At 39.0% G+C, this 20,492-nt stretch overlaps 1 long non-coding RNA gene across 1 annotated transcript in view; it reads left to right on the forward strand.

Annotated features, from left to right (window-relative positions):
- The window catches only part of LOC137205056 (uncharacterized), a 178,180-nt gene extending 157,975 nt beyond the window's left edge, over positions 1–20,205 (forward strand). The window contains exon 3 of the long non-coding RNA XR_010933979.1: positions 19,639–20,205. This is a non-coding gene — a long non-coding RNA (uncharacterized lncRNA). The remainder of the gene's footprint in view (positions 1–19,638) is intronic.
- The last annotated feature ends 287 nt before the right edge of the window (positions 20,206–20,492 follow it).

Raw genomic sequence — 20,492 nt, forward strand, 5'->3', positions numbered from 1 at the left:
TTATCTTTTAAAATTGAAGTATAATTGACATATAACATTATATTAGTTTCAGGTATACAGCATAATGATTTGATATTTGTATATATTGTGAAATGATCACCATAATCATCTGTTTAACATGCATCACCATACAGCCATACTACATTTTAAAGTGAGCATCAGGTCATTTGGGGCTTGAATATCCCATTTGTTAAATATTTACTGTATATCCCATGGTTACGGACAACATGAATTCCATAGCTGACTATATTCCCCTTCTAGCTAAGGCTACCACCGAGGCATCCAGTACTTAATGTGTGGTTTCCCTTACTTCTATGCAGAACCTTGAGGCATGCATTTCTGTGAACTAACTCTCCTGGGATTTTCTTTTCCTTCCTATCAAATCTGCTCTGATTTCTTTATCCTTAAAAAAAAATCTCATTGTGCTGCATTTAAGTGCATAAACTACCTCATATCTGTTTTATACTAGGGTAGGGCATTAAGAAATAACAGACACTTTTTTTTTTTTTTTTTTTTTTTTGCGGTACGCGCGCCTCACTGTTGTGGCCTCTCCCGTTGCGGAGCACAGGCTCCAGACGCGCAGGCTCAGCGGCCATGGCTCACGGGCCCAGCCGCTCCGTGGCACGTGGGATCCTCCCGGACCGGGGCACGAACCCGCGTCCCCTGCATCGGCAGGCGGACTCTTAACCACTGTGCCACCAGGGAAGCCCCAGACACTTTTCTAGTCATATAATCTTGAAACTTAAAGTTCAGGAGGAAATCAACACCTTTGAAAAATGGGTGAGTTGACAACAAGTCTTTCTTTTTCAGAAAGAGTTTATCTTCTCTGATTCAAAGTAAAGTGGACCCTAAAGTTTCTGCATAGCTCTCCACAATTAAACCCACAGCAAAGACAGGCTCTTAAATAAACAATATTTTGCCAAGTCCAGATTTATGTCACACCTATGCGTATGTTTGACAGAACATCATCTATGAGTTAATTATACAGAATTTGCAACAAAATCCCATGTTTTTTCATTTCTTAGGATTCTAGGTCTGAATGGTCTGTAAAATATGGAAGCCATATGCCATATGCTAGATCTTAAATATTGCCCCATGGAAATTGCAGAATTCTTTTTGGTAGCACTTAAGTATCCTTGTCGCCATTTCTGATCGAGCTCTCCAGGTTTTTAGAGCCACTGCTCTTCTTCTGGAAAGTCTGGACAATCCCTTGGAGAAAACACAGCAGGATGGTTGAGGAGAGAGCCCAGCTACACAGCTATAGTTAAAGCAATTATAAGTTTGGAGACTGGTTAAACTTTAAAAATAAGCCTTTGCTGAAACACATAATCTCTTCCAGTTTCTGAAATCTTTTGGTAGAATCTTAGAAATACCTTTTCCCATTATGTTCTGTCTTTTCCTTTAAAGAATACATTCAATGAACTGAGCTCTGGAAAATACAGGTGCCAGATAAAATCACAAAGAGAAGTAACCCAAGGCTCCATCCAGATAAGAAAAATGAATAACCCTACCCTGCTCTTCCCCTGACAGTGTGTACGGTGGTCGTAAGACAGCAGAGTGTAGGGAAATAAAGCAGAAGTACTGGAACCAGGGAACCTTGCTGGTGGGCTTGAAGATTATGATATGATGACTATGTTTGAGAGCTCTGACATTACACAAATCTGAGGTTATACTGGGCGGTTACTTCACCTCGATCTCCGTTTCCTAATATGCAAACATGTCCTAATCTGGAAACAGTGTAACTGCCAATTAAATACGGTCAAATGAAATACTAGGTGAAAAGCACCTGGTGAGTGCCTGGCACATAATAATAATAAATGGTGACTATTATTATTGTTTATCATTTTAAACTGATTTTTTTTCAGGAAGCAAGATGTCCTTTTTCTGTGCCTGAATTTCAAAGCTATGTTGGAAATAGTTACGCCAACAGTGATTTTACTTCCTTAAGGGAAGGTGCCATTTATTCATATGTAGTTTTACTAATTTAGAGTGATTTTCTAGAAGGTCAGTCATAATGATGAACAGTTCCGCATTACAGAATATATTAAAAGAATGCAGAAGGAGCACCTTTTTCACCCATGGCATATACTTATAGATATTTGTCGTATTGAAAAGAACATACGTAGTTGGGGAAAGATGCTCCCTCAAAGTCTTAATAGGTGATAGCTACTTGTAGCCAGTACCCTTTGGATGTGAAGGTGTTTGTTATTCTATAATTTTGACTAATTCTGTAATTTAAAAAATTTAATGATGTTAAAAACTGTGGAGTTGAACTAGTGTCTAGGGCAAGACTCAGTGTTCTTGGGGTAACTGTGCCCTAAACGGGTAACTGACAAGCGTAGTTTCAAGCCTCTCGCTCCCACGCTTTCCATTTTCTCCACTTTGTACCCCCTACCTTCAGGGCTCTCCTTCTTACCCTTGACACCACAAAAGCTCCCTTTCTAGGCCTAATGAGATGATCACAGACTGAACTTTTGACCCTTTCTTTCCTCATCCAAGTCAAAATACACTTATTCAGGGTCCAGTTTCTTCAGAGCCCCTTTGATAGACTGATTTACAATGTAGTTTTACAAATTACAAAAACTACAATGCGAAGTAGTCTGTAATAATTTTGCATATTATAACTCCCAGATACCATGTGCATTTGTAGAGCTATCGTTAGTGTATTTATAAAATTTTATTTTTTTAGTAAATAAAAAATAAAATGCTTCATTTTGAAATAATATTAGATTTACCAAGAAAAAAAAGTTGCAGAAAAATACACAAAATTTCCATATACCCTTTGGTGAACTTACCCAAATTTTAACATCACATATAACCATAGTACAATTATCAAGCCCAGGAAACTAATATTGATACAATACTATTAATTAATCTACAGACTTTATTCAAACTTCACCTGTCGTCCCACTTACGTTCTTTTCTGGTCCAGTATCCAATCCAGTTCCCACACTGCATTTATTTTTACATCTGTCGAGTCTCTTCCAAACTGGGGCAGTTCCTTGATTGCTCATAATCTTGACACTTTGAAACATCTGGCCAGTTAGTTGATAGAATGTCTCTCAACTTGGGTTTTTCTGATATTTCCTCATAACTCAGGTTATACATTTTTCTTGAGAATACCACAGAAGTGATGTTTTGTTCTCAATGTATCATACTGGGGGGTACCTTGTGTCAATGTAACGTAATTAGCAGTGACCTTAATCTTCATCCCTTGGTTAAGGTGGTGTCTGCAGAGCTTCTCCACTGTAAACTTGCTATTATTCCCTTTGTAATTAATAAGTTTAATAAGTATATTATAGGGAGATACTTTGAGACTGCAAATATCCTGCTGCATGTCTCACCTTTGCCCACTAATTTTAGCATCCAGCAATGATTCTTGCCTACAACAATTATTTCTGTAGTGTCTACCAGTTATTGTTGGCCCTTTCCATTTCATTTATTCTTTCACATTTATCAATTAGAATTTTACTATGAAGAAGAGCAGTGCCTTCTCCCCCATTTATTTATATATTAAATTATTCACTTATGTCAATATGGACTAATGGATGTTTGCTTTACTCTGTGGGCTATAATCCATTACTATTATTATTTATTTTTCAATACATAATTGAGCTCCCTCAGGAAGGTGCCTTTGTGCTTTTAACATGCCTCTAGTTTTTTAAAAATGTACTTTCTTACCTTTTGGCATTCATAACATCCCTGCCCCAGCTTTGAAATCAGCAATTTTCCCCAAAAGCCCTGATTTCTTTTATTTGGATGATGTTTAGAAACCAAGGTCTAGATGCTCTTACCTCTAGACCCTCCTATATATCTATAGGTATATATCTATATAAACTATTAAACTAAAAACTAATTTTTTGATTCCTATCCAACACCATAGGCAACTTCCTCACTCTTATTTGTAACTCCTGTCTCTGTGAGAAATCGAGGTTTTCATTATCCAAAATATATTTATGTGCTAATAGAATGCATGAATGTAGTTTCAGATTTACTAACCTACCCCTGTGAAAACCAAAGTCAATAGAGTACAATATTTGTGTCCTTTTTTTATTTAACCACACATACATATAAAACTATTGTTTTCCGAAGGTTACTTAGGCTAGTCATTTCTTCACCAACTCCTTCACCATAGTTACATTATTCATTGGTAATACAGTTAACTCAACTCTATTTGAACTCCGTTCCGGGCTCCCCCAATGTCCTGGTTGTTTTTGTTTATTTGTTTTTAGTTGTGTGAAACATCATGGTTCTAAAAATTAGGAATACACAAAAAAGTTATTCTTTCTCCATTCTTTCCGCTTAGGCACTGTGAATAACCAGGCCCATTGATGTTCCTGGTTTGTTTTTCCTATATTTCTTTTTGTATACTTTCTTATTTTCCTCTATTTCTTAAGGAAAATAACACACTGTAGATTATCTTTTGTACTTTGCTTCTGTACTTAGCAATATATCCTAAGAGTCATTCCCTATCAGTTCATAGTGATTTGTCCTTACCCTTCATACGGTTACATAGTACTTCATTGTGTGGAGATGCCATAGTTTATTCATACCCTCTTGTATACATGGGGAAGTGTGTGATAGCTCTGTTATATTTTGCCAAATTCCCCATCCAGATGATTTGTTCCAGTTTGCATTCCTAGCCATGGAAGAGAACACCTGTTTCTTCACAGCCTGACCAATAGAATGTGTTGTCATACTTCTAGATTTTCTCCCATCCGACAGGTGAGAAACGGTAACTCAGAGTTGTTTTAATTTGCATTTCTTTAATTATTGAGTGAGTTAAGCAGCTTTACATATGTTTAAGGGCCATATATTTAAGGGCCATTTCTATATACTTCTGTGAATTGTCTATTCATATCTTTTTTTAACATTTTCCCAATTGGATTGTGGTCCTTTGTTCCTCAGTTTTTAAGAGTCCTTGTATATTAGGAGTTTTAGCTTTTTATTTGGGATACATGTTGCAGATATTTTCTCCCAGATGGTTAGTTGCCTTTTAAATGATGGTGTTTGGTATCCAATTTTTTGAATTTCAATTTTTATTAATAATTATTTAATTGATTTCAAATTTATTAATACAGGCATACCTCAGAGATATTGTGGGGTCTGTCCCAGACCACCGTAATAAAGAGAATATCACAATAAAGCAAGTTACACAAATTTTTTTGTTTCCCAGTGCCTACAAAAGTTATGTTTACACTATACTGTACTCTATTAAGTGTGCAATAGCGTTATGTCTCAACAAATACATTGTTTTTCTATTCAAGAAAAACTTTGCTGCTAAAAAAAGGTTAACTATCATCTGAGCCTTCAGCAAGTCACAGTCTTTTTGCTGGTGGAGGGTCTTGCGCCAGTGCTGATGGCTGCTGACTGATCATCAGGGCGGTGGCTGCTGAAGGCTGGGGCAGCTGCAGCAATTTCTTAAAATAAGACAACAGTGAAATTTGATGCATCGATGGACTCTTCCTCTCACTTGAACACTTAAGAGGTCATTTTTGTGTTATTACTTGGCCTAATTTCAATACCGTTGTATCTCAGGGAAGAGAGAAGCCTGAGGAGAGGGTGAGAGATGGGAATAGCTAGTCAGTGGAACAGTCAGAACACACATGACATTTGTCCATTAGGTTCATCAGTTTATATGGGCGTGGTTTGTGGTGCCCCCAAACAATCACATTATTAACATCAAAGATCACTGATCTCAGATCACCATAACAAATAATGAAAAGGTTTGAAATATGGTCAGATACCAAAACGTGACACAGAGACATGAAGTCAGCAGATGCAGTTGGAAAAATGGCGCTGATAGACTTCCTCCATGCGGGGTTGCCGCAGACCTTCAGTTCGTAAAAAACTAGTGTCTGCGAAGCACAGTAAAGTGAGGTATCCTTGTATTTCCTTTTTTTTTTTCCCCAGTTCCTTTTTTTTTTTTTAGCATCTTTATTGGAGTACAATTGCTTTACAATGGGGTGTTAGTTTCTGCTGTATAACAGTGAATCAGCTATACATATACTTATATCTCCGTATCCCCTCCCTCTTGCGTCTCCCTCCCTCCCACCCTCCCTATCTCACCCCTCTAGGTGGTCACAAAGCACCGAGCTGATCTCCCTGTGCTATGCGACTGCTTCCCACTAGCTATCTGTTTTACATTTGGTAATGTATATATGTCCATGACACTCTCTCACTTCGTCCCAGCTTACCCTTCCCGCTCCCCGTGTCCTCAAGTCCATTCTCTACATCTGTGTCTTTATTCTTGTCCTGCCCCTAGGTTCTTCAGAACCATTTTTTTTTTTGTAGATTCCATATATATGTGTTAGCATATGGTATTTGTTTTTCTCTTTCTGACTTACTTCACTCTGTATGACAGAGTCTAGGTCCATCCACCTCACTACAGATAACTCAATTTTGTTTCTTTTTATGGTGGAGTAATATTCCATTGTATATATGTGCCACATCTTCTTTATCCATTCATCCAATGATGGACACTTAGGTTGCTTCCATGTCCTGGCTATTGTAAATAGTGCTGCAATGAACATTGTGTTACATGACTCTTTTTGAATTATGGTTTTCTCAGGGTATATGCCCAGTAGTGGGATTGCTGGGTCACATGGTAGTTCTGTTTTTAGTTTTTTTAAGGAACCTACATACTGTTCTCCATAGTGACTGTATCAATTTACATTCCCACCAACAGTGCAAGAGGGTTCCCTTTTCTCTACACCCTCTCCAGCATTTATTGTTTGTAGATTTTTTGATGACAGCCATTCTGATGGGTGTGAGGTGATACCTCATTGTAGTTTTGATTTGCATTTCTCTGCTGATTAGTGATGTTGAGGATCCTTTCATATGTTTGTTGGCAATCTGTATATCTTCTTTGGAGAAATGTCTATTTAGGTCTTCTGCCCATTTTTGGATTGGGTTGATTGTTTTTTTGATATTGAGTTTCATGAGCTGCTTGTATATTTTGGAGATTAATTCTTTGTCAGTTGCTTCGTTTGCAAATATTTTCTCCCATTCTCAGGGTTGTCTTCTCGTTGATGGTTTCCTTTGCTGTGCAAAAGTAAGTTTCATTAGGTCCCATTTGTTTATTTTTGTTTTTATTTCCGTTTCTCTAGGAGGTAGGTCAGAAAGGATCTTGCTGTGATTTTTGTCATAGAGTGTTCTGCCTATGTTTTCCTCTAAGAGTTTTATAGTGTCTGGCCTTACATTTAGGTCTTTAATCCATTTTGAGTTCATGTTTGTGTATGGTGTTAGGGAGTGTTCTAATTTCATTTTTTTACAGATAGCTGTCCAGTTTTCCCAGCACCACTTATTGAAGAGGCTGTCTTTTCTCCATTGTATATTCTTACCTCCTATGTCAAAGACAAGATGGCCATATGTGTGTGGGTTTATCTCTGGGCTTTCTGTCCTCTTCCATTGATCTATAGTTCTGTTTTTGTTCCAGTACCATACTGTCTTGATTACTGTAGCTTTGTAGTATAGTCTGAAGTCAGGGAGCCTAACTCCTCCAGCTCTGTTTTTCTTTCTCAAGATTGCTTTGGCTATTGGGGGTCTTTGAATTTTGAATCACAGTTAGAAAGGCTTTTCCTGCACTGAGGTTAAGAGAAATTCACCCATTTTTCCCCTAATACTTATATGGATTCATGTATTATATTAAGATTCCTGATCTATTTGGAGTTTATTCTTGTGTCCAGATTGAGATATAGATCTATTTTTATCTTTTGCCAAATGGCTACCATTTTACTAAAAAAATCGATCTTTGCCCCACTAATTCCAGATGCACCCTTATCATACACTGAATTTCCATGTGTCTTTGGATCTGTTTTCATTATTTTCCTTTGGTCTCTTTGTCTATTCATGTGCCACAATGTTTCAATCATAGAATCTTTATAGTATGTTTTAGGTAGGGCTAGATCCCCCTCACAGTTTTTTCCATTTTCCTGATTATTCTTGCATGTTTGTTTTCTTTATGAACTTTAGTATCAACTTGTCTAACTCCATAAAAAAGCTGGTTGGTATTTTATTGGGATTGTAAATTCATCAGTTAACGTGGGGAGAACTGACATCTTTATAATGTTGAGTCATTGTATTCAAGAACAGGGGAGGACTCTGCGTTTGTTCAGGTCAACTTTGGTGTCTGTCAGGACAGTGCCCTTGACATTTTAATCCAAAGAAGAGATTGATAATGAAATGTTTGGGACCCAAGGAGTCTCTGGGCACCACCATCAAACATGGTGTGATGGGGGTTGCCTCCCCGTTATTATCCGTTCTGCTAAGTTTTACTGAGCACTAACCTACCAGATGGTAGGCTCTATGCTGGGTCCTGTGGATACAAAAGTAAAACACCTGGTGTCTGCCCAGGAGGCACTCACAATCTAGTGGAGGAGACAGGTTATTAAATGGACAGGAGCAATTACTCTTCCTGTCTAAGGACAGCCCAGTCTTTTCAGTGAGGTGGGGAACTAGCTTATGCCTCATGAGACATCAAAGAGGATGCTGACATTTCGTTTTAAGAAACCTAGCTGGAAATTTATTTCTCGATGTCCTGTATGCATTCAATCACTTTTGCCTGCAGCTGCGTCTTAGAAGGCAACTTAAAAGTCTAATTGTAAAGTGTTGGAGCCCTTCTTGTTCATGCATGGCTATCGAGTGAGATAGCGAGTGGAGGGTTGTAATTAGTTGGCTCCAGCAGCAACTGGGACTCAGCAAGCTTCTCTTCTCAAATCACTTTACTTTCCCTTGGCTGTTAATAATTTGCCTCAAAAGGAAGCAAGTCCTTAAAGACTTTTATTATTCATCGCCAATTTTTCTACCAGTTCTTGGGATTTAGCATGTGACTAGCATGTCTGGGGGGTATTGGCAGTGTTGGGCATCATGTTCATATGCTTTTAACAGAATGTAGTTGCTGCCTAAGCTGAGTTAATAATCACTTAAGAAGTTTTGTTTTCTTTTTTTTTTACTCTGATTTCTGCAAGCTTACTTCAGTCTTATTTTGAGAATCAAGCAGGATATTAAGTGTGATCCTGTGGAAGTTAATTAAGCCTTTCAGGAGTATCGATGTTCCTAGGAAAAAGAGACAATTGACCTTCTGAGCTGCTCTCTGGTCAAATATCTACTATAAAATTCCCAGTCTCACATTCTCTCATTAGGACCGAATTTTAGGTTTCACAGTGGAATGAAGAGAATGGTAGGATGCCGATGTGGGTGTTTGCTGCTCACTGTAGAATTGGAAGTGGTGATGCTGATACCAGGACAGGGGATGGCGTGGGAGAAGGGGAGGAATCCTAGTCCTTTCCATTCCTTCTCATCTCAGCTTGAAAGTAAAAGGAGACACGTTCACTACAGCTTTTCAGAAAGCAAAGACTCTTTCCTCAGGGAGCCTAAGAGTCCAGAAGGGCAAGTAATGGAATGTCGTCTTAGAAGCCTTTCAGAATGAGAAGCAGGCAGCTGTTATTCAAACAAGCTGAAAGTAACCTTACGTGGAACTGGCTCAGAAGTAACTGCTAGAATTTAACCAGGGGGGTTTCTTTTCTTTCTTTTTTCTTTTCTCTCATTAATTTCATCTCACCTCTTTTCTGCACAGCACTGCAGTCATTCAGTTAAATCCATTCATTCCGCACCCTCCCTACCCACCCCCTCTCCACTCTCCAACTCCTTTCTCCACCCTCACTCGCACTTTTCCTCTTTCATTTTCATTCTAAAGTGGTGCTCCAGGAGCATTATATAGTCTCTAAGGCTTTGTGGTTCATCACCATCCTCAAGAATTTTCAAAGCTATTTTTTTTTTCTGATTCTTATGCCCTTTTACCCAAGAAAATGTTGCATCCAAAGATCACCTAAAATCACTGGTCAGATCACTTAATATCACCAGGTTTCCTCTAGTCATTCTTCCATCAAACAAGAGTATGTATCCCAAAATCATACCTAACATTTATATAGTGACACGAGTTATAATCAGAAAATTTCACAAACATAGGAAAGGGAGTCTACTGTACCAAAGGATCATTAAAGATTGACTGACAAATTGAGAAATGAGAAATATGGAATGAAGTATGACTTTTCCCATTTAGTTTCATTATAATTATATAAGATGAAAACACATCTGACCTTTTTTCCTTTCCTGTAGCCTTGTTCCATCTGTTTGACAAAGGACCAGTAGGAGATGGCGGCATGCTGCAGTCGCTTCCCAATAGTAACTTCTCCCCTTCCACTCCTGCCAGTGTAGACATAACGTGCCCCCCACCCCAGGCAAATTTTCTAATAAGAGGAGCTTCTCACTACCATTTTTGAGGCTCTTGGCAGACCTAGTGGTAATGTTTTAAGTCTAAACCATGAAACCACATCTGTCCATGCACTTCATAGATGAATTTCTGCTTCTCAACAGCCTCTCCGTACCTGTTTGTTTTCATTTCACTACACATTAATATTTGACAGAATAAGTTATGAAAAGGAGCGTTTCCAGATTTACTTGCTATATCACTGCTCCTTCCCTTCTGTGGTTTCAGTTTTGTATTTTATGCCACGTAGAGGAAAGAGAGGGATTATTCATAAACTAAGTAAATGAAATGTTTATGCTTTAGATGGTGTCCTTCCCCCCAACCCCACTTCCCTGGAGATTCAGAATTTGGGTTTTATTATGTTTGGACTAAAAATAGAACTGCGAGGTAGTTATAACTGCGTGGGACTTACTGGCTCATTGTCTTCCATGGATTTGAAGGTTACTACACCTTGAGTCTTAGAGCAAGCTTACTCGGACTTAATTATTGTAATTCAGGACCAGCCATGTTTCAAACTGACAGCCCTGCCCACATACCCACACCAGTTCCAGCCCAAGGGTAGGTTGGAAGGCAGAGAGCATTATGAATGAACACTTTGTTGCTAGGAAAAAACTACTTCAAAATTTTTTCCTGACCCACTTTGTCTCCTAGTGTGACTCCAATTTTATACATATATATATATATATATATATATTTAAGATTTATTTTATTATTTATTTATTTATTTTTGGCCGCGTCGGATCTTTAGTTGTGGCACACGGGATCTTCATTGAGGCATATGGGATCTTCCATTGCAGCACGTGGACTCCTCGTTCCAGTGTCTGGGCTCCTTGTTGTGGCATGCGGGCTTCTCTCTAGTTGTGGTGTGCGGGTTTTTCTCTTCTCTAGTTGCAGCGCGTGAGATCAGTAGCTGTGGCACACGGGCTTAGTTGCCCTGCAGCATGTGGGATCTTAGTTCCCTGACCAGGGATCGAACCCGCATCCCCTGCATTGTAAGACAGATTCTTTACCACTGGACCACCAGGGAGGTCCCTCCAATTATCTTTGGCTATTTGATATTATCTCTCAGTTATAGATGTTCTGTTGATTTTAAAACATTTTTTTCTTTTTATTTCAGTTTGAGTCATTTTTAGCGACTTCTTCAAAGTTCACTCATCCTTTTTTCTGCAGTATCCAATGTGCTGTTTGCCCATCCAATAAATGTTGACTTCTGATATCACATTTTTAAGTTTCCCATTTGGTTATTTTATATCATTTCCATTTTTTCATAGAAAATCAAGAGAAAATTCCATTTCTTGGCTCACAATATACATTTTCTTATAAATTCCTTGATAAATTTATAATAATTTTTTAAAAGTTCCTGTCTACTAATTTCAGCAGCTATATCTGGGTCTGCTTCTATGTCATCTGAATTTTCTCTTGATTATCACATTCCTGCTTTCCCACATTTTTCATCTATAGTTATATTTATATTTATATCTATAGAGAGAGAGAAGGAGAGGGAGGGAAGCAGCAGAGAAAGAGAGAATTCCAAATATTGTGAATTAAAGAACATTGGAGCCTTTTTGACCTTGTTGGTATTTGAGCTGGGAGGGGTTTACTGAGGTTTCAGACATACTGGGTTCAGTTTTGGCCCTGGAGTCCAATCATGGTGAAAATGCCCAGGACCCTGTGATTGCCCTTTGCTCACCAGCCCCTTTCCTGCTGCTGCTTTCTCTATGTGGGGAAGGCTGGGCAGATAGACTCGTGGAACTGAGACTCTCAATTCAGTCCCCTAGCCAGTCATCCAGTGAAGGACTGGCTCTTCTCCTCATACCCACAAGGTCTCCCCATCTCTGGCAGCTCACCTGAGCCCTGGATCGAGGTATGGAAGCTGCTGCCATTCTCTGCTCACCTATCATGGGCTCATTTCTTTCTGGAATGTAGTTTATCCAGGCTTCTTTGCTGCCACTGTTCTCTACTAGCCTCATGGAAAAGTATGGTTTTTATTTTGTCTGGGTCTTTTCTTGTAGTTACTCTGAGAGCAAAGGTATATTTCATCTTTCTACATCCTAACTGAAAAGGCAGAAGTCTAGCCTGCTTCTTCAATTCAACATTTCTATGGCCTGGAAAAGGCCACGGGACATTGAGGAATATTCATAAAGTCCCCAGAGAATTTCTATGGCATCAATGGCTTCTGGTACAAAGTAGAAAAAAAAGGATGGATAATGAAATTTCCTGATAAGATATAATTTATATTTTCCAAATGAGATGACTAGAGAAATGTAGAGAAAGGGGATGAATAAGCATAGTATCATTAAGGACTCCTCATCACAGGATCAGATAGTATAAAGAAACCACACTACTACAATCACAGTATTTCAGAGCTAGTAGAAAAGCTTACATGGTCTAAAGTCCAAACTCCTTATTTTATAGGTGTCGATACTCATTTGAGTTCACTTGATAGACGATGTTTCTTTCGCCTTTTCCATGCCTGGGGAAGTCTGTCAGTGAATGTCAGCATGTCTTCATCAGACCTATAATGAAGGCTAGTCTCTCCTTTCTTATTCCTTACAGTCAAAAATACCAGAAAGCACGTATCTTTTCCTGAGTTCTAAATTTGAAGTCTTTAAAAAAAAAAAAATCAAACTTAGACTTCATAACGTGGGGAAAAATCACACCATCTCTGCATAATGGAAAACAGGTTGTGATGGGTGGTGTGATCATCTTTTGACAAAAAGCACCCCAACTTAGTGTATCTGAGGCAGGGCAGATCTGGAGGGTCAAGGGCATTTTGGAATGTATAGGAATCCTTCCAGATCTGTAGGCTATCATAGAAAAATATGTGGATGAAGACTATACCTCAGACCCTTTAGTACTGACTAATAGGCTCAGTGGCTAAAAAGCCATGCTTTGGGCATGTAAAAACTAAACTTAGAACCCGTGGTAGTTGGACTGTTCTTCCACAGTCTAAAGAATGATGTACCCAATGATTCATGTTGGGATATGGTCCATTGCTTTTTTGGTTTTCTATTTAAGCTTGGGCTTGTGACCTTGCTTTCTTATGTAGTGTTTCTTAAAAAGTTCTAGGAAAAGGTGCTTGACAGTCACCTTCATGCTCTAACAGGAGACTGACAGTTATTTCCTAAGGGAATTTTAGAGTTCCAAAGAGCTTAAATAATTCAACCAGAAATAGCCAAGGAAGGAAAGAAAAACAGTGACCCAGTGATAAAGGCCCTTTTGAATACGTTTAGAGTACAAGAGAAAACAGGAAATTTGGGAGGTATGCACATCTTTAGGAAGGAAAAGAGTGAAACTTGTAGTTGTTAGGAGAGCATGGTCTGTGATTCCATCAACTGTGATACAGAAAAGCATGCTGTCCTTTCAGAGGAAAGTTGGTTTATTGAATATGGCCAATGGCTTCTTTGGAATTTGTGGAAATACCATAAACTAAACCTAAGTGAACATCTTTTCTCAGTTTCTCACAGGAAAAGGTGATTTCATCATTGGAAGATCTTTTAAAACTAGAGATTAAACTCTCATAGCTTTAGAGTAGCTCCAAATAGATGTGCTTCAGTAAGAAGCTTTAGAAATAATTGTGGTTGCTGCCTCTAACCGTCTCTAACATTCTTAAGAGCACTTTATGATTTGCTAATATAATAAAATGTATTAAACGTAAAAATTTTGTTTGCAGATGTTCTTTTATCCAGCTTGTGTTTTGGTTCCTTTTGTTTATTTTATTTTGTTTTCTTCATTTATTTTTTTTTTATGTAAAGAATATATTATCTTAGCTTCTCTCTGTCAGTGAGTGTTCCAGAGAGCATGACCATAAGGCAGAACTGGAAAAATGAGAAGATTTATGAAAACTGCGAAGATTTATGATGCTGTTTGTGCTTCGGCAACTTGAGTCACAGAGGGTGGAGGGGAAATAGCCCCCACTCTTTCCTACCCCTGCCCACTGGTGTCCTCACTGACCAAACTCAGCCAGAAACCAAGTGGCACAGAGCCTATGAAATGCAACCTATAAGGGTCAGCACCCCACCCTCACCTCCCTGAAACAGAGCAGAGTGAGGAAAGGGCAAGGAATGACTGAGGGAAACCAGGCCCAAGATCAGTTCATAAGGGCCCTAATCATAGGGGGTCCCGTCATGGAGGAGCAGTATGTCACCTATAGGAACATCATGAAACATGGCCCAGCCAACAACAACCAAGAGCTCTTGCTATCCAATCACTTCACTTCCAATACTGAGGGGATTTATTTTAAATGGGAAGATTTATTTAAAACAAGGGTTTTCCTTGTAGCTGGGACCAGCAGAATTTAAAGAAATGTAATTAAAGATTAGTAGTCATCTAGTTTTGGTATCAGGCTGATGGTGGCCTCATAGAATGAGATTGGGAGTGTTCCTTCCTCTGCAATTTTTTGGAGTAGTTTCAGAAGAATAGGTGTTAACGCTTCTCTAAATGTTTGATACAATTCGCCTGTGAAGCCATCTGGTCCTGGACTTTTGTTTGTTGGAAGTTTTTTCATCAAAGTTTCAAATTCAGTCCTTACGATTGGTCTGTTCAGATTTCCTATTTCTTCCTGGTTCAGTCTTAGGAGATTGTACCTTTCTAAGAATTTGTCCGTTTCTTCTAGGTTGTCCATTTTATTGGCATATAGTTGCTTGTAGTATTCTCTTATGGTCCTATGTATTTCTCTGGTATTGGTTGTAACTTCTCCTTTTTCATTTCTAATTTTTTTTGGATGAGTTTTTTCTTGAGTATGGCTAAAGATTTATCAATTTTGTTTATCTTTTCAAAGAACCAGCTTTTAGTTTCGTTGATCTTTTCTATTTTTTTTTTTTTTTTTTTAGTCTCTACTTCATTTATTTCTGCTCTGATCGTTATGATTTCTTTCCTTCTACTAACTTTGGGTTATATTTGTTTTTCTTTCTCTAGTTGCTTTACGTGTAATGTTAGGTTTCTTATTTGAGATTTTTCTTGTTTCCTGAGGTAAGATCATATTGCTGTTAACTTCCTTCTTAGAACTGCTTTTGCTGCATCCCATAGGTTTTGGATTGTCGTGTTTTCATTGTCATTTGTCTCTAGGTATTTTTTTATTTCCCCTTTGACTTCTTCAGTGATCCATTGGTTGTTTAGAAGCATATTGTTTAGCTGCCACGTTTTTATTTTTTTGCAATTTTTTTCTTGTAGTTGATTTCTAATCTCATAGCACTGTGGTCAGAAAAGATGCTTGATATAATTTGAATTTTCTTAAATTTACCGAGGCTTGCTTTGTGGCACAGCATGTGATCTGTCCTGGAGATGGTTCCCTGTGCATTTGAAAAGAATGTGTTTTCTCCTGCTTTCAGATGGAATGTTCTGTAAGTATCAGCTAAGTTCATCTGGTCTAATGCATCATGTAATGCCTGTATTTCCTCATTGATTTATTTATTGCTGCAATTTATGTCAAAGAGTATTCTGTCTATGTTTTCCTCTAGGAGTTTTATAGTATCCAGTTTTACATTTATCTCTTTAATCTGTTTTGAGTTTATTTTTGTATATGGCGTTGAAGAATGTTCTAATTTCATTCTTTTATATGTAGCTGTCCAGTTTTTCTTCAATATAACTTATTGAAGAGACTGTCTTTTCTACAGTGTATATTCTTGCCTCCTTTATTGTAGATTAACTGACCATAAGTGCATGGTTTTACTTCTGGACTCTCTGTCCTGTTCCATTGATCTGTTTGTTTTTATGCCAGTACTATACTGTTTTGATGACAGTAGCTTTGTAGTATAGTCTGAAGTCAGAGAGGGTGATTCCTCTGGCTCTGTTCTTCTTTCTCAAGAATGTTTTGACTACTTGGGGTCCTTTGTGGATCTATACAAATTTTAAAATTATTTTTCTACTACATTTTTGATAACCGCATTAAAAAAGAATTGTGTGTGCATGGGTATACGTTTTCAAGTCATATTAAATTGAAAGGCTTTCCTATATATACACCTCCATGTAAAAAGTCAGACTATGGTTCTACAGATTCCATTTAAGGCTCTGGGGAAGCTCCAGTTTCTCCAGAGCACAACAGCGCAGAGGGAGCTTTTCCTGACCTTCTATTTAACTTTTTCTAAATTACTCACCTGAGAATCATATGCTGCTAAGTATATTGCCTTATATTGCTGTCTTGTATAATTTCTAAGCTCTTAAACTGTACTTTAACATTTGGGTAGCCATATACTTTCTTCACTAAGGTTTTATGCTCATTGGGCGTTGTCTCCTTCATATCTTCTCAGCCCCTTGCAGTGTCTGCTACAGAGTTGGTCCTCACTAATCCAGAAGAATACCTGATGCTGCTAATTCTCTGAATTTCTAGCTAGAACCCACTTTCTCATCAGGATTTCTGGGCTTCCAGAATGACTAGTCTTCCAAACCTGAAAATCTTATTCTCTCTCTAATGAAATGGATAATGATCTTTTAAAAAATAATAAAGCAATCCATGATAGGTAAACTCCTTATTTTCAAGACCATGTACTAGACTTGAAACAGTAGTTCCCCCTGAGAGATGCCTGAACCTCCTGAAATAACTCACCTTGGCAGGTGGATCATCTGCTATTACTATCTCAGCACCCTGCGCAGAAAGCAGCTTTTTGGAAGTCTCCTTGTTGGACCCTAAGAGTGGCAACTAAAGGACAATCTGGTTCCTATTAGAAGATTTAATTGAAAATATGTGAAGTCTCCTGCATAACATAAGAAGTGTAACCTTATACCTACTTTATTTTAGTTTAGTTTACCATAGTTTTCTGTATTCATCAGGATTCTCCAAAGAAACAGAACCACTAAGGGGTGGGTGTGTGTATGTGTATGTATGTGTCTATGCCATATGTGTGTGTGTGTGTGTGTGTGTATGTATGTGTGTGTGTACGAGATTTTAGGGAATTGGCTCACACAGATGTAGAGGGTAGCAAGTCTAAAATCAGCAGGGTGGGCTGGCAGGGCCTAGGGACCCAGAGGAGAGTTTATGTTAGAGTTCAGATCCACCATCTGCTGCAGAATTCCCTCTTGCTCAGGGGAGGTTGGTTTTTTTTTTTCTATTCAGGCCTTCAGCTGATTGGAAGAGGTCCACCCACTATGTAGAACAATCTGCTTTATTCAAAGTCCATCAATTTAAGTGTAAATCTCATCTAAAAACACCTTCTCAGAAGCTTCCAGAACAATGTTTGGCCAAATATTTGGGCATTATAGCCCAGCCAAGTTGACACATAAAATTGACCACTACATTTTTTTTTTTTTTTGGCTGCACCAGGTCTTAGTTTGGCACATGGGATCTTCGTCACGGCATGTGGGATATTTTAGTTGCGCCATGCATGCGGGATCTAGTTCCCAGACCAGGGATCAAACCCGGGCCCCCTTCACTGGGAGCATGGAGTCTTACCCACTGGACCTCCAGGGAAGTCCCGACCATTACATTTAGTTTATTATTTTAACAACAGGTGCACCAACTCCCCCTTGACTCAATGTGAACGTCATCTGCCCAAGGGAAGGGACCCTCTGCCAGTCACTCCTCACTATATCCACAGCTCCACAGATGAACGGGTGACTGTGTACTTCTAACAGCCAACCTCTTTCCTTTCTCCCACTCCATTAGCATTTTAGGCAGCATCTGACTTGACAATAGCCTTCAGTACCTCTTTGTCTACCCTTCACCATACACACACAATAACTCACTTAGAGTTATGCCCATAGGGCATATGTTGAAAATGGGTCATCCTAAATATGTAATGCATAAATAAACTGACTTCTAATCATGATTTTGGCCAAATAATATTACCCTGCATTGTCACAGGAGGTGGGGACTGTGTTTTCTACTTGATAAAGGGGCTTCTTCTTCCCTGAGCATCCGTAAGCTTTTTGATATCTTTCTTCTTCTAGCTCCTCCCTGTCACTCACTGTCCTTTACACACACACACACACACACACACACACACACACACGCAGGCATGCACACATCCTCCTTCCTCTCTATTCTCTTTTATTGCCAAAATTTTTTCTACGCTAGTATTTTTCCCCAAGTGTACAAGGTGAATAGTGTTAATTCTAGGATTCTGACAGCTTTTTGTGAAGCTCTCTTGTCTTCGGTGAGGACTGTCGCCGGTTCTTTTGGCCTCTTACCTTCCCTTTTACTCCTTCCCCGGGGGAGCTCACTGTACTGTTCATCCTCACAAGCTCCAGCCTCACATTCAGGCCTGTGGTAGTTGTGATGCGTGTGTAGCTGTGGAAATGAACACCGGAGTTGGTGCCCAGAACCTAACTGAAACGAGGCAGTAGACCTGGAGGTCACTTAATGTGCCTTGTTCCTACTGCTTCCTTCCTTTTGGCTGGTAGTTTGATCAGTATTTACAGATAGAGTTTGAATGTGCAGACCAGCTCATTTCGTTCTTGAACAGGATGGATGGAATTATTTGTGAAGAAAAAAATCATACTTAATGAACATTTTTTGAGCTTAATGATATTGGAAAAAATGTTTACACTGCACTCTGTTATATATTTTCTTCCCCATGAAAATAGTGTAATATGTAGGAAACTCAGACAGAAACAAGCCTGTAAATGCATATTTTTATATGTGGCCTGTTTACCTGGTTTTCTTGCTCTGAACAACAGAATCTTGACAAATAAGGTATGGCCTGCCCAGTTTTGATTTTTATCTAAAATACTGATTCTTTACCTTTTTTATAGTCACAAATATCTTTGAGGGTCTAAAAGAACTATAAACCCCTTACCTAGGAAAATTCACATATGGATATGAAATTTTGCAAAAATCTTTAGCCTTGATCCAAAGAGCCCTACAGGTGTATCCACGGGACTCCAGGTTAGAGCCCTTGATGAGTCCACAAGTCATTGTCCAAACTCTACGGCCAATCCTGGAGGTCAGATGAGGCACCGAAACAGCAATGCAGAGATTTAAGATATTCTTGTGGAAACTGATTATTTCTTTCCTTCCAGATTTTTTACCTTCCCCAGTTCCATCAGGTGATTGCAAACTAACAGATTTGGTAGAACATCAACAGTCAATTCTAAGCAGCTCTTCTTTAGGGAAAAACAAAACCCCACAAATACCCAATATCCCCCCTCGAAAAGAATAAAATGGGAAGACGTAGCTTACTGAATACTTATTATTCATCTGTATCAATTAAGATAGAAATAGATAAACAGACCAATGAAGCAGAATAGAGAGCCCAATAGATGGACACTTGATAAATGATGTGCTGGAGTTAGCTTCCGCCAGCTCCTGAGAGATGATTATTCAATCACTGGAAGCCTGAAATTAACATTCGGTTCCATTAGGCCTGTTATGTCGATTCCATCCAAAGCTAAGGGTTGACTTCTTATCTAAAATCTTTATTTTTATCATTCAGTAGCTTCTGAGAAGGCAGAAGGCTTCATAAGGAGGGACTGTGAATGAATGGGTGAAGGTGATGTGCCCTGAGGCAGCCAAAGAGGATGATTGATTATAACAATCCAACTCTGCATCTGAAGTACACCTAGAAACATGGGAGATGAAACACCAGAATCCAACTGTTCTATAGTTTCACTGCTATGGACGTGTTTTATAGGTATAAACAACAAATCAAGTAACAGAAAAATAGGTTAAGTAACGGTGGTGAAGTTGAGGGTGCATTTTTTTTTTTTTTTTTTTTTTTTTTTTGCGGTACGCGGGCCTCTCACTGTTGTGGCCTCTCCCGTTGCGGAGCACAGGCTCCGGACGCCCAGGCTCAGCGGCCATGGCTCACGGGCCCAGCCGCTCCGCGGCATGTGGAATCCTCCCGGACCGGGGCACGAACCCATGTCCCCTGCATTGGCAGGCGGACTCTCAACCACTGCGGTACCAGGGAAGCCCGAGGGTGCATTTTTGTTCTTTAAACTTTGTTCTTTATTTTTGTTTTGATGAGAATTTTTTGTTTGGTATTTTGTCCTATAAATCAAATTTCTGGGGGAGAATAAAAGAATGAACCTCAAATGAATGGCAGTGGTATTTGCTGCAAATGTCCCATTTCCTTCTCACTGAGACCCAGTGAGACTAGGGAATGATCTGTGCCCTGGGGCAGCCTGGGTTCCACGGGCTCTCCAGCTGTGCCCTCCTTCAGTGTATTCCTGTAATCCACACTGGGATATATACATTTTCATCTTCAGGACCTAAATTTCCCTCTTTACTTATGCACTTGTGCAGTTTTCTTTTTAAGTACAAACTCTCTCAACTGTATTGCTAAGG

Source organism: Pseudorca crassidens, chromosome 13 (assembly GCF_039906515.1).
Source record: "Pseudorca crassidens isolate mPseCra1 chromosome 13, mPseCra1.hap1, whole genome shotgun sequence".
In the NCBI taxonomy this organism is placed as follows: Eukaryota; Metazoa; Chordata; class Mammalia; order Artiodactyla; family Delphinidae; genus Pseudorca; species Pseudorca crassidens.